Source organism: Mustela putorius, unplaced genomic scaffold, assembly GCF_011764305.1.
Source record: "Mustela putorius furo isolate JIRA1106 unplaced genomic scaffold, ASM1176430v1.1 tig00000056_pilon_pilon_pilon, whole genome shotgun sequence".
In the NCBI taxonomy this organism is placed as follows: domain Eukaryota; kingdom Metazoa; phylum Chordata; class Mammalia; order Carnivora; family Mustelidae; genus Mustela; species Mustela putorius.
Window position 1 is genome coordinate 4,658,445 of NW_025421263.1, and position 13,356 is coordinate 4,671,800.

The following is a 13,356-nucleotide window of genomic DNA, read 5'->3' on the forward strand; positions in this document are numbered from 1 at the left end:
AAAATAAACAAATGAGGAGCACCTGGATGGTTTAGTCCATTAAATATCTGCCTTCAGCTCAAATCATGATCTCAGGGTTCTGGAATCGAGCTCCACATCAGGCTTCCTGCTCAATGGAGAGTTGGCTTCCTTCTCTCCATCTGTCCCTCCTTCCTGCAATCCCCTCCATGCTTTCTCTCTTTCAAAAATTAAAAAAAAAAAAAAATATATATATATATATATATATATATATATATATATAAACAAAGGGGATTGCATTAAACTAATGTTTCTGCATAACAAAGAAAATAATCAACAATCAACAGAGTGAAGGTGAAGAGGCAACCTACAGAATGAGAGAAAATTTTTGCAAACCATGTATCTGATAAGAGGTTAATATCCAAATTAAATAAAATAAGGAACTCCTAGCTCAGTAGTGAAGCAAAAACACAACAAACACAAATCAAACTGATGGAAAAGGACCCGAATAGACATTTTTCTAAGGAATATGTACAAATGACCAACAAGTACAAAAAAACGTGCTCAACATCACTTATCATCAGGGATGTAAATTAAAACCACAATGAGATGCCAATTCATATTATTAGAATGACTTTTATCCAAAACCCAAGAAATTACAAGTATTGGTAAGGCTATGACAGAAAGGAGATGATGGTACATCATTGGTGGGAATGTAAATTGGTTCACCCATTATGGAAAAAAGTACAGAGGTTCTTAAAAAAATTGAAAATAGACCCACCATATGATCCAGCAATACCACTTCTGGGTATATAGCCAAAGGAAATGAAATAAAGACCTTGAGATATCTGCACTCCCATGTTCATTGCAGCATTATCCACAATAGTCAAGACATGGAAACAGCTTGTCTGTCAATGGTTGAATGGATAAAGATTATATAATGGAATATTATTCATCATTAAATATGATGAAATCCTGCCATTGTGACAACTTGGATGAACCTGGAGGACTTTATGCTAAGTGAAATAAACCAGACAAATACTGTGCAATCTCTCTTATATGTGGAATCTTAAATAGTCAAACTAATAGATATTAAATATTTATGAGTTAATGAGATCTATGAGATCTTAAATAGTCAAACTCATAGAAGCCAAGAGTAGAATGGTAGTTTTCAGGGGCTAGAGGAAGGGAAAAAATAGGGAGAACTTGGTCAAAGGATGCAAAGTTTTAGTTATGTAAGATGAATAAATTCTAAGACTTAATATATAGCAATAGGACATATTGTATATTTGAAATTTACTAAGAGGGCAGATGTTATATGTTTTTACCACACACAGAAAAGGAAGAAAAAAAATGGTAACTATGTGAGGTGCTACATATGTTAATTAACTTAATTGTGATAAATATTTTACAATGTATAAATATATGAAAACATCAAGTATACACTTTAAATACATTTTTTTTTTTCCAAAAAAAGAGAAAAAAATAGAATTAAAGGACCTATTGAAAGTTTAATTAGTCCAAACAAGTTTCCATTCTGTGACCTGACATGATGTTAATCACATAGAATGTTGGCTTAATAGCTCTGGAGTTTTGAGGGGGTACATTTGACCCTTTTACGGATCAGGTTTTTCTAAAGATTTAGGGCAGTTAAAAACCAGTTCCTGGAAAGCAGTTAGAAACACTTTCTTTGGCTCTCATGGTTTCTGGTTTTATGTCCTATTATACTGAACTAAAATTTCTGCCTTACCTGTTTTCTCCACTACTCTGTAGACGCTTTTAAGAAAGAAACTATCTTTCTCTATTGTATCCGCAGTGATTAACACAAATAAGTATTGATAAATATTTTTGGATATATTAATATTTTATAAATAGTGCTGATGAAGGGACTAAATTTCTATATGAGCAATGATTTTTCTTTAAGGCTACCAACAGGCATTTCCTAGCTAATAATTATTGGAGCATCACTGGCTTACATGAATGGCTTTTAAACTTTTCTTACTGTAATTTGCAGGAAGAAATTACTTTGTATGTTATGATCAAGTCCATACAACCATGCATACACATATAAAAATTTTATAAAAGACTGTAGTTAATAATACTGTATTGCATATTTAAAGGTCTCTAAGAGAATAGATCTTAAAAGTTCTCATCACAAGAAACAAAAATGTGTAACTACATATGGTGATGGATATTAACTAAACTTACTGTAGTGATAACTTTGCGATATACACATTGAATCATGTCATACATTTGAAACTAATATAATGTTCTATGTCAATTAAATCTCAATACAAAAAAATTAAAAAATAAAAAATAAAAATTTCCATGAAATAACTCATATACTTACTACCAGTTTTGTACTCTGATTTTTTCTATTTTATTTAATTTCATTTAAAACATTTTGGTTGGCTCCATGAAATTGGTATCATCCCTCACAATGGGTATCATGACCAGCTGCTTGAAAATTGCTTCCCTGATGTATATGTTCCTTGCTATCCTGCAGAACTTGATGTGTAGAAAAGAAAACATACATGCATACAATAAGAACATAGAGAAAACAACAGGCCAGTGAAATTCAGAGCAAAAGGGAGCAAGGAGGAAATGATAAGGGACAGATCTATGGAAACACTTGAGGAAGTGAGTTTTAAACTTGATTTGGAGAAAGTAGATGGTATTGAACTGGCAGAAATAAAAGAAAACAGGGCCTGGGCAAAATTTTAGGATTCTGATGTCTCTTGGTCCTCAGCTGCTGTCAAAAAGATATCTGTGGGCGAGCTGCAACAGATGTGGGAGCAAAATAATAATAAAAAGGGATTTGAAGATTTCTTCACTTCCATCTTTTAAGTTCTCAATACTATTTTAGGAAAACGGAGCTTCACATGGTGAACTAGGTGTTACTGGTGTGAAAACAAGAAGAAACCTGGCCTAATGTCAACAGGTTGGTGAACAAATGTACTTATGTATCTTTAAAGTTTGCATGTATAGTGATGTTTAAAAATGATTATCTGCTCTAAGAGTCTTTTGTTTTAGATAAAAGGCTCACTCTGTAATGGTTAAGGGTTCAAGACAGATGAAATAGAAAGTGGTTTCAAAAACGAGCTTTAATCAAAATCTCAAGGGCATATCTTGAAAGAATTTGCTGTGGCTGATATAAAAGAGGTTATTGCCTATGTTCTCCTCTAGGATTCTGATGGATTCCTCTTACGTTGAGGCCTTTTATTCTTTTCGAGTTTATCTTTGTGTATGGTGTAAGAGAATGGTCAAGTTTCATTCTTCTACATATAGCTGTCCAGTTTTCCCAGCACCATTTATTGAAGACACTGTCTTTTTTCCACTGTATTTTTTTCCTGTTTTGTCGAAGATTATTTGAACATAGAGTTGAAGGTCCATATCTGGGCTCTCTACTCTGTTCAAGATATGTCTCCAAAAACAAAGGAAACAAAAGCAAAAATGAACTTTTGGGACTTCATCAAGATCAAAAGCTTCTGCACAGCAAAGGAAACTGTCAATAAAACAAAGAGGCAACCCACGGAATGGAAAAAGATATTTGAAAATGACAGTACAGACAAAAGGTTGATATCCAGGATCTATAAAGAACTCCCCAAACTCAACACACACAAAACAGATAATCATATCAAAAAATGGGCAGAAGTTATGAACAGACACTTCTCCAATGAAGACATACAAATGGCTATCAGACACATGAAAAAATGTTCACCATCACTAGCCAACAGGGAGATTCAAATTAAAACCACACTGAGATACCACTTTACACCAGTTAGAATGGCCAAAATTAGCAAGACAGGAAACAACATGTGTGGGGGAGGATGTGGAGAAAAGGGAACCCTCTTACACCGTTGGTGGGAATGCAAGTTGGTGCAGCCTCTTTGGAGAACAGTGTGGAGATTCCTCAAGAAATTAAAAATAGAGCTTCCCTATAACCCTGCAATTGCACTACTGGGTATTTACCCCAAAGATACAGATGTAGTGAAAAGAAGGGCCATCTGTACCCCAATGTTTATAACAGCAATGGCCACGGTCGCCAAACTGTGAAAAGAACCAAGATGCCCTTCAATGAACGGATAAGGAAGATGTGGTCCATATACACTATGGAGTATTATGCCTCTATCAGAAAGGATGAATACCCAATTTTTGTATCAACATAGACGGGACTAAAAGAGATTATGCTCAGTGAAATAAGTCAAGCAGAGAGAGTCAATTATCATATAGTTTCACTTATTTGTGGAGCATAACAAATAACATGGAGTACGTAAGGAGATGGAGAGAAGAGGAAAGTTGAAGGAAATTGGAAGGGGAGGTGAACCATGAGAGACTATGGACTCTGAAAAACAACTTGAGGGTCTTGAAGGGGTTGGGGGTGGGAGGTTGGGGAAACCAGGTGGTGGGTATTAGGGAGGGCACGTATTACATGGAGCATGGGGTGTGGTGCAAAAACAATGAATACTGTACGCTGAAAAGAAATTAAAAAAAACTCAAGGGCAGATTTCTGAGTCATGGACATGTCTTTGCAACTGAGTTCCTTTCACATGGGCAGCTCTGTGTCATAAGGTCCTATTTTGTGTGCTACTGGGGACTGATGGGTTGACTTCAGGGGTTGAATGCTTCTTTCAAGCTCTGCTGGTGATAGTGGAGAGTCTGAGTCACTGTTGGGGGATGCCTGTGAACTGGAGGTTGGAGGAAAGAGAGTTAGTACAAGGTCTTCACTCTGAGTATATTAAGTGATAAAAGCAGATAAGAAAAACCTTGCTAATAAAAGACTTCAATGTGAGGAAGGAGTCTATCAAAAACCCAGCGGAGAACACAGGCAGTAACCTCTTCGACATCGGCCACAGCAACTTCTTTCAAGACGTGTTTCCAAAGGCAAAGGAAACAAAAGTGAACATGAACTTTTGGGACTTCATCAAGATAAAATCTTCTTCACAGCAAAGGAAACAGTCAACAAAACAAACAGACAACCCACGGAATGGGAGAAGATATTCGCAAATGATACTATAGACAAAGAACTGATATCCAAGATCCATAAAGAACTCCTCAAAATCAACACTCAAAAAACAGATAATCACATCAAAATATGGGCAGAAGACATGAACAGACACTTCTTCAAAGAAGACATACAAATGGCTAACAGACACATGAAAAATATTCATCATCATTAGTCATCAGGGAGATTTAAATCAAAACCACCTTGAAATATCACCTTACATCAGATAGAATGGCCAAGATTAACAAGACAAGAAACAACAAGTGTTGGAGAAGATGTGGAGAAAGGGAGACCCTCTTACACTATTGGTAGGAATGCAAGTTGGTGGAGTCATGTTGAAAAACAGTGTGGAGATTCCTTAAGAAATTAAAAATAGAACTATTCTATGACCCTGCCATTGCCCTACTGGGTATTTACCCCAAAGATACATATATAGTGAAAAGAAGGGTCATATGTACCCCAAAGTTCATAGCAGCAATGCCCACAATTGCCAAACTGTGGAAAGAGCCAAGATGCTCCTCAACAGATGAATGGATAAAGAAGATATGGTCTATATATAGAATGGAATATTATGCCTACACCAGAAAGGATGAATACCCAACTTTTGTATCAACATGGATGGGACTGGAGGAGATTATGCTGAGTGAAATAAGTCAAGCAGAGAGAGTCAATTATCATATGGTTTCATTTACTTGTGGAGTATAAGGAATAATATGGAGGACAATGGGAGATGGAGAGGAGAAGTGAGTTGCGGGAATTGGTGGGGGAGACCGTGAAAGACTGTGAACTCTGAGAAACAAACCGAGGGTTTTTTGGAGGGAAAGGGGGTGGGGGGTGGGTGAGCCTGGTGCTGGGTATTAAGGAGGGCATATATTGCATGGAGCAATGGGTGCGGTGCATAAACAATTAATCTTGGAACCCTGAAAAAACAAAAGAAAATTTAAAAAAAAAAAGAAAAAAAGAAAAGCCTTGCTAAGGTAGTATTTTGTAGAAGGCAGTTTGCCTTGCTCATTCACTTTGGGAAATACACCTTTAAAACTGTCAGTTTTCTTTATCAATGCTTGGGAAGGCTCCTGATTTGGATTTTATCAAGAAAACCCAAAAATTAACTGGAAAACACGAACGTACATGTTGGAATCAGAATTTTGAACAGTTAATGAAAGCGGTAAATGGATGGTGATGACTGCATCAATCTTCTATGGCTCTGACATTCATTAAAATTTCATTTTACAAGGAATTGTTGAATCTTTACCAGCAAAATTGATAGGAATCTCTCCTGGTCTGCCCTCTGTTCTATTCTGCTTTTAGTATTCTGTTTTTCTGATTATTTTTCATCCTTGCCCTGTGCTGTTCTAGTTCCGTGTCTGTTTGCACTGAGAATGCTTGCTGCCTGGTGTTAGAGCTTGTAATATTAATTTCAGAAAATTGGAATTCTCAGTATTTATCTGTAACTATTTAAAGGGTAGGGTAGGGTGCCTCAGTGGCTCAATGGTTAAGCAACTGCCTTGGGTTCAGGTCATGATCCAAGGGTCCTGGTATCGAGGCTCCCATTGGGCCTCCCCATCAGTGGGAGCCTGCTTCTCCCTCTGCCTGCTGCTCCCTCTACTTGTGCTCACTCTCTCTCTGTCAAATAATAATAATTAAAAAAAGGTAGAATGTACAGTCATTGTATCTTCTTGTACCTACTGAACAGTCTCTGAGGGGGTGGTAGGGTTGTTTCATCCATTTGGCTAAAATGTTTAAAACCTTAGAAAATATTTAAGACTTAAAAAGAGAAAAAATCATTTAAAAATATGAAACAAAAATTGCAATGTCAAAATTGATAGGAATTTCAAAAGCAAAAGTACAAAAATCTTTTCTCATTTTAAGGAACAAAGTTACATTTCATGTGGGGTATGAGTATATTACAACATGTTCAATATTATAACAAATTAGATAAAATGCCCTGTTTCTCTCCCTCTAAGCTTTCTCCAAGCTAAGAGAAATGGATTAGCTCTTGCAGGCAAGTGGGGCAGGGCGTTCAGGGGGAGTTGAAGTCCTCAGGGCAATCCTTGGCTGATGGGGAGTAGAAGCCAACAGACAAATACCCCAGACTCCTTTCCTCAGATGGAAAATATTGGAAGCATCAATTTGTTTCTCTGAGGACTTGTGGAAACAGCCTCACTGCCCACAGAAGTACCTCGTTAAATCACCCTTGTCCTAGCTCGACCTCCCTTCCTGTGTCACCCTCCCCACCCCACCTCAGCCCTATCTCCTCTGATTCTTTCTCGAGTAAATACCTGCAGCCAAGTCTTACCTTAGGCTTGTTTCCAGAGGAATCCAAATAGAGACACCTAAGAATCCATCTATCTACTTATAAAAAGAGCTGCAGCCCTTTACTTTTTCTTCTCTTGAAAGTCTCAAGTATCTGTGCAGGGAAAAGTTGAGCACCTGTTCTGACCTCCTTTCTTCTGTAATAGAGTGGTTTTCATGATGATATCCAGATGGAGACCTAGATGTCCATCTGGGCAGAGGTCCTTGAGTTCCAAGGTCTTTCATGGGTGTCCCTGTCATATGTCCCCTTAGTGACTGCATCTTCTGAGATTTTACTGAATGACCAATGACCCCCACTGTAGCAGAGTTTCGAATAACTTGGGAATATGATATATGAAAAGATAATAATACTCAAGACTTATTAATAGACTTTGACGATACACAAAGTTAGATACTATAAATTCTTCAGGCAAAATTAAACCAAGAACAGAGCCATGTGAAGCAAGGTTTACTGCATAAAGATTGGAGGTAAGAAGTGTTGTTAAGAAATTGCTTTCAGAATATGTTATGAATGAGGAAACCTTGTATCAGGGCAATGATGGCTGGGGAGTGCTGAATCTGGGGGGCGTTGCAGATCAAAATTTTTCAGTATTTAATACATAATGAAATCTGTAATGCAAGTCAGAGAGAAAGAAGGCAAAGTAACTAAAAGCAGTAGAAGGAGAAGTTGGTGGCTGGAGTGGCACAGACTACACATGAAAGCTCCAGAGGATGAGTCAACATTTACTGTGTGAACTGGTTTTTACCATGGTGCAATATGCAAAAGGTTTTTGAAATTTTTATTGCAGTTTCTCTAAAAGATATGATAATGGCAGAACTGTAAATCATCACTGTGTCAGACAAGGCTGTGCTAAGTCAATTAGGGCAACACACTTCTCTTTTTTCATGTTATGGATTATTTATTGTGCATTCATTGGCTAGGTTTATTAGGTAAAGTTACTGGTCCTAGGGGACAATTGGGTGGTAATTGTCACTTTTTAACACTGATGGATAATGTGGCTTTAGAGAAGAGCAATGATAAATAGAATGTACATTTTTTTTCATTGAGCTTACATTCTGATTTGAGGAAGTATTAATATTAATGTGGAACTCATTTGGGGAAGTTTTGCCATCAGGTGTCATTAGTTGCCAAACATATCTGATTTTTGTTTATGAAGCAGATTTATATGAAGGGATATTTGTAAAAATAGAGATGTAAATTATACTTTATATGCAAGCAGACAGAATTTATTGAAGTAGACAAAGTCAGAATTATACTGAGTGTGATAGCAGAATTGGAAAGAAATGAGTTTATTTTTTTAAAGAAATAAGCTCTGAATAAAACCAGTACAAAATTATTTTTTTAATAATTTAGAGGAATATGGGATTTATCATCTAAGCAAGACGGTTAGGAAGTAATTTTCTTGAGTTGTTTAACATTTTATTCTTAGGCTATTAAAATTTCAGCTTGACCTTTTGAAAGTAGGGAAATTTTTTTTCCTTTTTATTTATTTAGGTAATGAACTTAATTTGACTAAAGAATTTTCAGATGTTTCTCTATGTCAGATATTGTGGAGGTCCAGACATGTACAAGACATAAAAACATATAGAATATTTTTGTGATAAGTGTGCATGTATATGGCAAAATCTAAACATCAAGGGAAGCAGACACTGACTTTAAACTAGTACCTATTCCTGGAAAGAGGATGGAAATAAGGCACAGAGATTAAATTAACGATAACCACATTTGTGATATTTTAAGTACTTTTGAAGGATTTGTAATAAAAATTGAAGGTATATATCTTTATTTTATTTTTTTTTAAAGGTTTTATTTTTGACACACACACACACACAGATCACAAGTAAGCAGAGAGGGAGGCAGAGAGAGGGGGAAGCAGGCTCCTTGCTGAGCAGAGAGCCTGATGCGGGGCTCCATTCCAGGATCCCGAGATCATGACCCGAGCTGAAGGCAGAGGCTTAACCCACTGAGCCACCCAGATGCCCCGATTGAAGGTATATGTCTTTAAATGTTAATATGATTAATGTAATATTTTAAAAGTATATGGTGTGAGTGCATAGGTGCACACTATTTTCTGCAAGTTTGGAGTATTTCATAATGAAAGAAAGTGATCTCTTCTTTTCAAAAAATTTCTTGTTATGGAATAGCAATTCATAAAAAATGACTACAACGAGGAAGCTTTTGACAGTCTGACATAGAAGCAAATCCACAATTAAGATCCCTGTGTTCTTGCTTATGGAATTCACTTTTTGAGCAGGTAAGGGTACTTTGAGGAGGTCTATTTAATATTTTTTATATAAAACAACTTAGGGTTGGTTTTGGGGGGTGAAGCTAATGTAGATAATTTTTATGGATTTTAATGTAGATAATTTTTATGGATTTTAGGTTATTGCACGCTCACAGCCAAGTCATGGATCTAAGAAAATACTGTTAAATGGATGTTCTCTCATGTCATATTGTTATCAACGTTACAATGTTGATTTTTTTGTGTTGCAAAAGTCCATTTCTGCTTCCCAGGCTTGAATGGGGGTAGTTTGTCCAGTTCTGCAAATACGTAAGGGGAAAAAAAAACCTGCATGAGAAAATGGGGTGCCATGAACCATTCAGAAAATCAGAAAAATGTCAAAGATGAATCAGATTTCGAGAAATGTCTACATAGCATGCCAGTAGACAAGGTCCAGTGAACTGGTTGGCCCTCATCAGTAAAGCTTTTGTAACTGACCCTTGGTGCATCTTCTACTAACAAAGAGGCTCTTGGTAGAACCAACAAAGTAATAGCCTGAAAACAGCAGAAAAATTGATGAGAAAATGGAATTGAAAAGTGTTTCTGTTAAGCCATATACTCAAAAGCATTGAAGTGAGAAAGAAGGACTATTTAAAACTGAAAAAAAAAAAAAAAAGATACTTTTGTCTTTACAAGCAAATAAGGGTCAAACAATTTAATTAAACTACTTTGAACTTACACTCATTACACTCACAAGTATTTGGCCAGGGTGGGAAGATCCTGGGGAAGAGGCTTCATGATAACAAATTTTGCTAAGGTTTATCTCAAGCTTAGGTTGCTTTGTTTTAACAGCTTTCCAAAAAAAAAAAAATTCTATGTTTTAATTTATTAGAAAACATTCTAGTGTGGAGGTGGCCAGAATACAAACAACTTTGATGCATACATTCAAAATTTTATCAGAGTTTTCCAGGACAGAGATTCTGGTAAGGCAGAATTTATAACAAAATTGGAGGCCTGGTAATTTCTTGTGATTAATTGCACTCAAACTTATCTTTCTTCAAGGATACAGAAACAAAGAGAGGAAGTACAACTTAGAGAAAATGGACTATTTTCCAGGAAATGATAGAGCATAAACCTTTGGAAATACAGGAGTTTGAGGGACTACTCCACATTCTTCTTATTAGTATTTTGTTTTAAGAAATAATTTGATTATTATAGAGAATATTTTTGGTTAAAATAATGAACTATTTATTGTTCCTTACAGGAAAGAAGCGACATCTGAGTTCCTGCTGAAATCCATTGTTAATTTGATTTCATTCAAGTAAAACAAAGGTTCTAGAGTCTAATTTTTAGGGTTTGAAGATAGCTTCCTTCTTCCAACATAGCCCTCCTTCTCAGCAGCCACATTTGATCTGGATATGGTGTCAGAAAGCCTTAAGCTATTTAGCTATTCCCATCTTGTAATGAATTAGTGTAAACTAGAGAATCAGTGGGCTGCCAGCCAACATCTGAAGATTAGAGATTTTCTCGTTGAGCTGGAATACAACTTGGGCCATGATTCTACAACCCATTTTCATTTCTTTGGGGAAAAAAGAGCAATCATAAGGGAGAACTTGATCAAGGAGTCAAGAAGACCCCCAACTTAAGGGAGCTGCTTAAGTGCAGCTCAACCTTACACAACTAAGTTGTCCTAAAGAGGGTTGCATGTCTGAACATGTTATGGCTATCCAAAAGGTCAGAGTTTATTACTGAATGAATGGAGAGAAGAGAGATTCCCAGTCCTCTCATCACTGACTAACAGCTAGACCCCAACTCTGCCCAGCTGAGTGGTGAGCTGCTCTTTCAGCAGAGGGCTGTGCAGCAAATTTTTTGGTGGAGAGGAACTTGGGTCCAGAGGAGTGAGATCTAAAGGGAATTTCTCATCAAGGGAATTTAGAACTACTGATTGAAGGGCACAAAGGGGCTGTAGAAAGTGGTGGAACTTAGTGTTGCTTCTTCTTTTCTGGCTTGTGTGGAAAGATGAAATAATTTATCCCCTTTCCCTTTTTGGTCTTCTCTTCCTCATAGCATAGAAAGGGGACACTTTTAGTATAATTATGTATTAAAGTGATTATGGAAGACTATGTCAGTAAGAGGAGCTTTTTTCTTGTTGATTGAGACTTTGGAACATGGTTCCTTGTGGACTAGAATAGGACCATAAAAAATAGCAAAAAATAGTATTTTGCATCTGTCACGTTCATGATTGTATCCGTCCACAATTTCATATGTTGTGATTCATTAAGGAAATGTTACAGAAGGTTTATCCCTCCCCTCCATTTCCCTTCCCTTCCCTTTATTTCCAATAAAACATGTCTCTGCTACATTGTATTTTGCATTCTAAGGAATGGGGAAGGAATCCTGGGAAGTCTAATGGGGGGATTTTCCTGCATTCAGAAGTAGAAGTAGTAATAAAGAGAATTGTGATGTCCACAAATAATTCATGTGTCTTGTGTCATGAGTATTTCTGGCACAAGGGCTACAGAAATTAGGATATGTTTTAACAATAGTGTTTGAACATTAAGGAGAATGAGTTAGGGGCACCTGGGTGGCTCAGTGGGTTAAAGCCTCTGCCTTCGGCTCAGGTCATGATCCCAGGGTCCTGGGATCGAGCCCCACATAGGGCTCTCTGCTCAGCGGGGAGTCTGCTTCCTCCTCTCTCTCTGCCTGCCTCTCTGCCTACTTGTGATCTCTGTCTGTCAAATAAATAAATAAAATCTAAAAAAAAAAAAAAAAAGAGAATGAGTTACAGCACATAAAAGGCGTGTAAAAAAAGCAGTTGGCCCTTGAAAAGTGCAGGGTGCTGACTCCTGCACAATTGAAAAATCCAGGTATATATTACTGACTCCCTCTGGAGCACTTGGGGGCTCAGTCAGTTGGGCGTCTGCCTTTGGCTCAGGTCCTGATCTCAGGCTCTTGGGATGGAGCCCTGTATCATTATAGTTGGGCTCTCTGATGAGTGAGAGGCCTGCTTCTCCCTCTCCTTCAGCTTGCCACTCCCTGTGCTTGCGTTTTCTCCTTTGCTTTCTCTCAAATAAATAAAATTTTTAACTTTGACTCCCCCAAGACTTAACTACTAAGAGCCTACTCTTGATCAGAAGCCTTATTAATAACATAAGCAGTTAGCTAACATATATTTTGTATATGCATTATATACTGTATTCTAACAATAAACTGCAGAAAAGAAAATGTTATTAAGAAAGGTCATCAGATATGAGGAAGTGGAGATGCAACATGGGGGGTTGGGGGGGTAGGAAAAGAATATATGAAACAAGATGGGATTGGGAGGGAGACAAACCATAAGCGACTCTTAACAAACTGAGGGTTGCCCGGGGTAGAGGGGTAGGGATAGGGTGGTGGGGCTATGGACATTGGGGAGGGTATGTGCTATGGTGAATGCTGTGAAGTGTGTAAACCTGGCGATTCACAAACCTGTACTCCTGGGGCTAATAATACATTATATGTTTAAAAAAATAATAAAAATAAATATAAAGAAAAGAAAGGTAATCAGAAAGAGAATATACATTTACAGTACTGTACAGTATTTATTTAAAAAATCTGCTCATTTGTGGACCCATGCACTTTAAACCCACTTTGTTCAAGAGTCAATGGTTTAGCGCCTTTTGATTTAACAACCATCACATTTTCAGATTCATATTTTAACAAGTCCTTTGGTCAGTTGAAATTTTTACCTACTCCTAAAATTGGGACTGGTCTGACATATGTTTTCAAATATCACCCCTTTCCTAGACAAATCCACTGCCCCTACTGTGCCTAAGAATTGTTTTGAGTATCTTCCTCATGTGTCTGCTTTTAATGAAT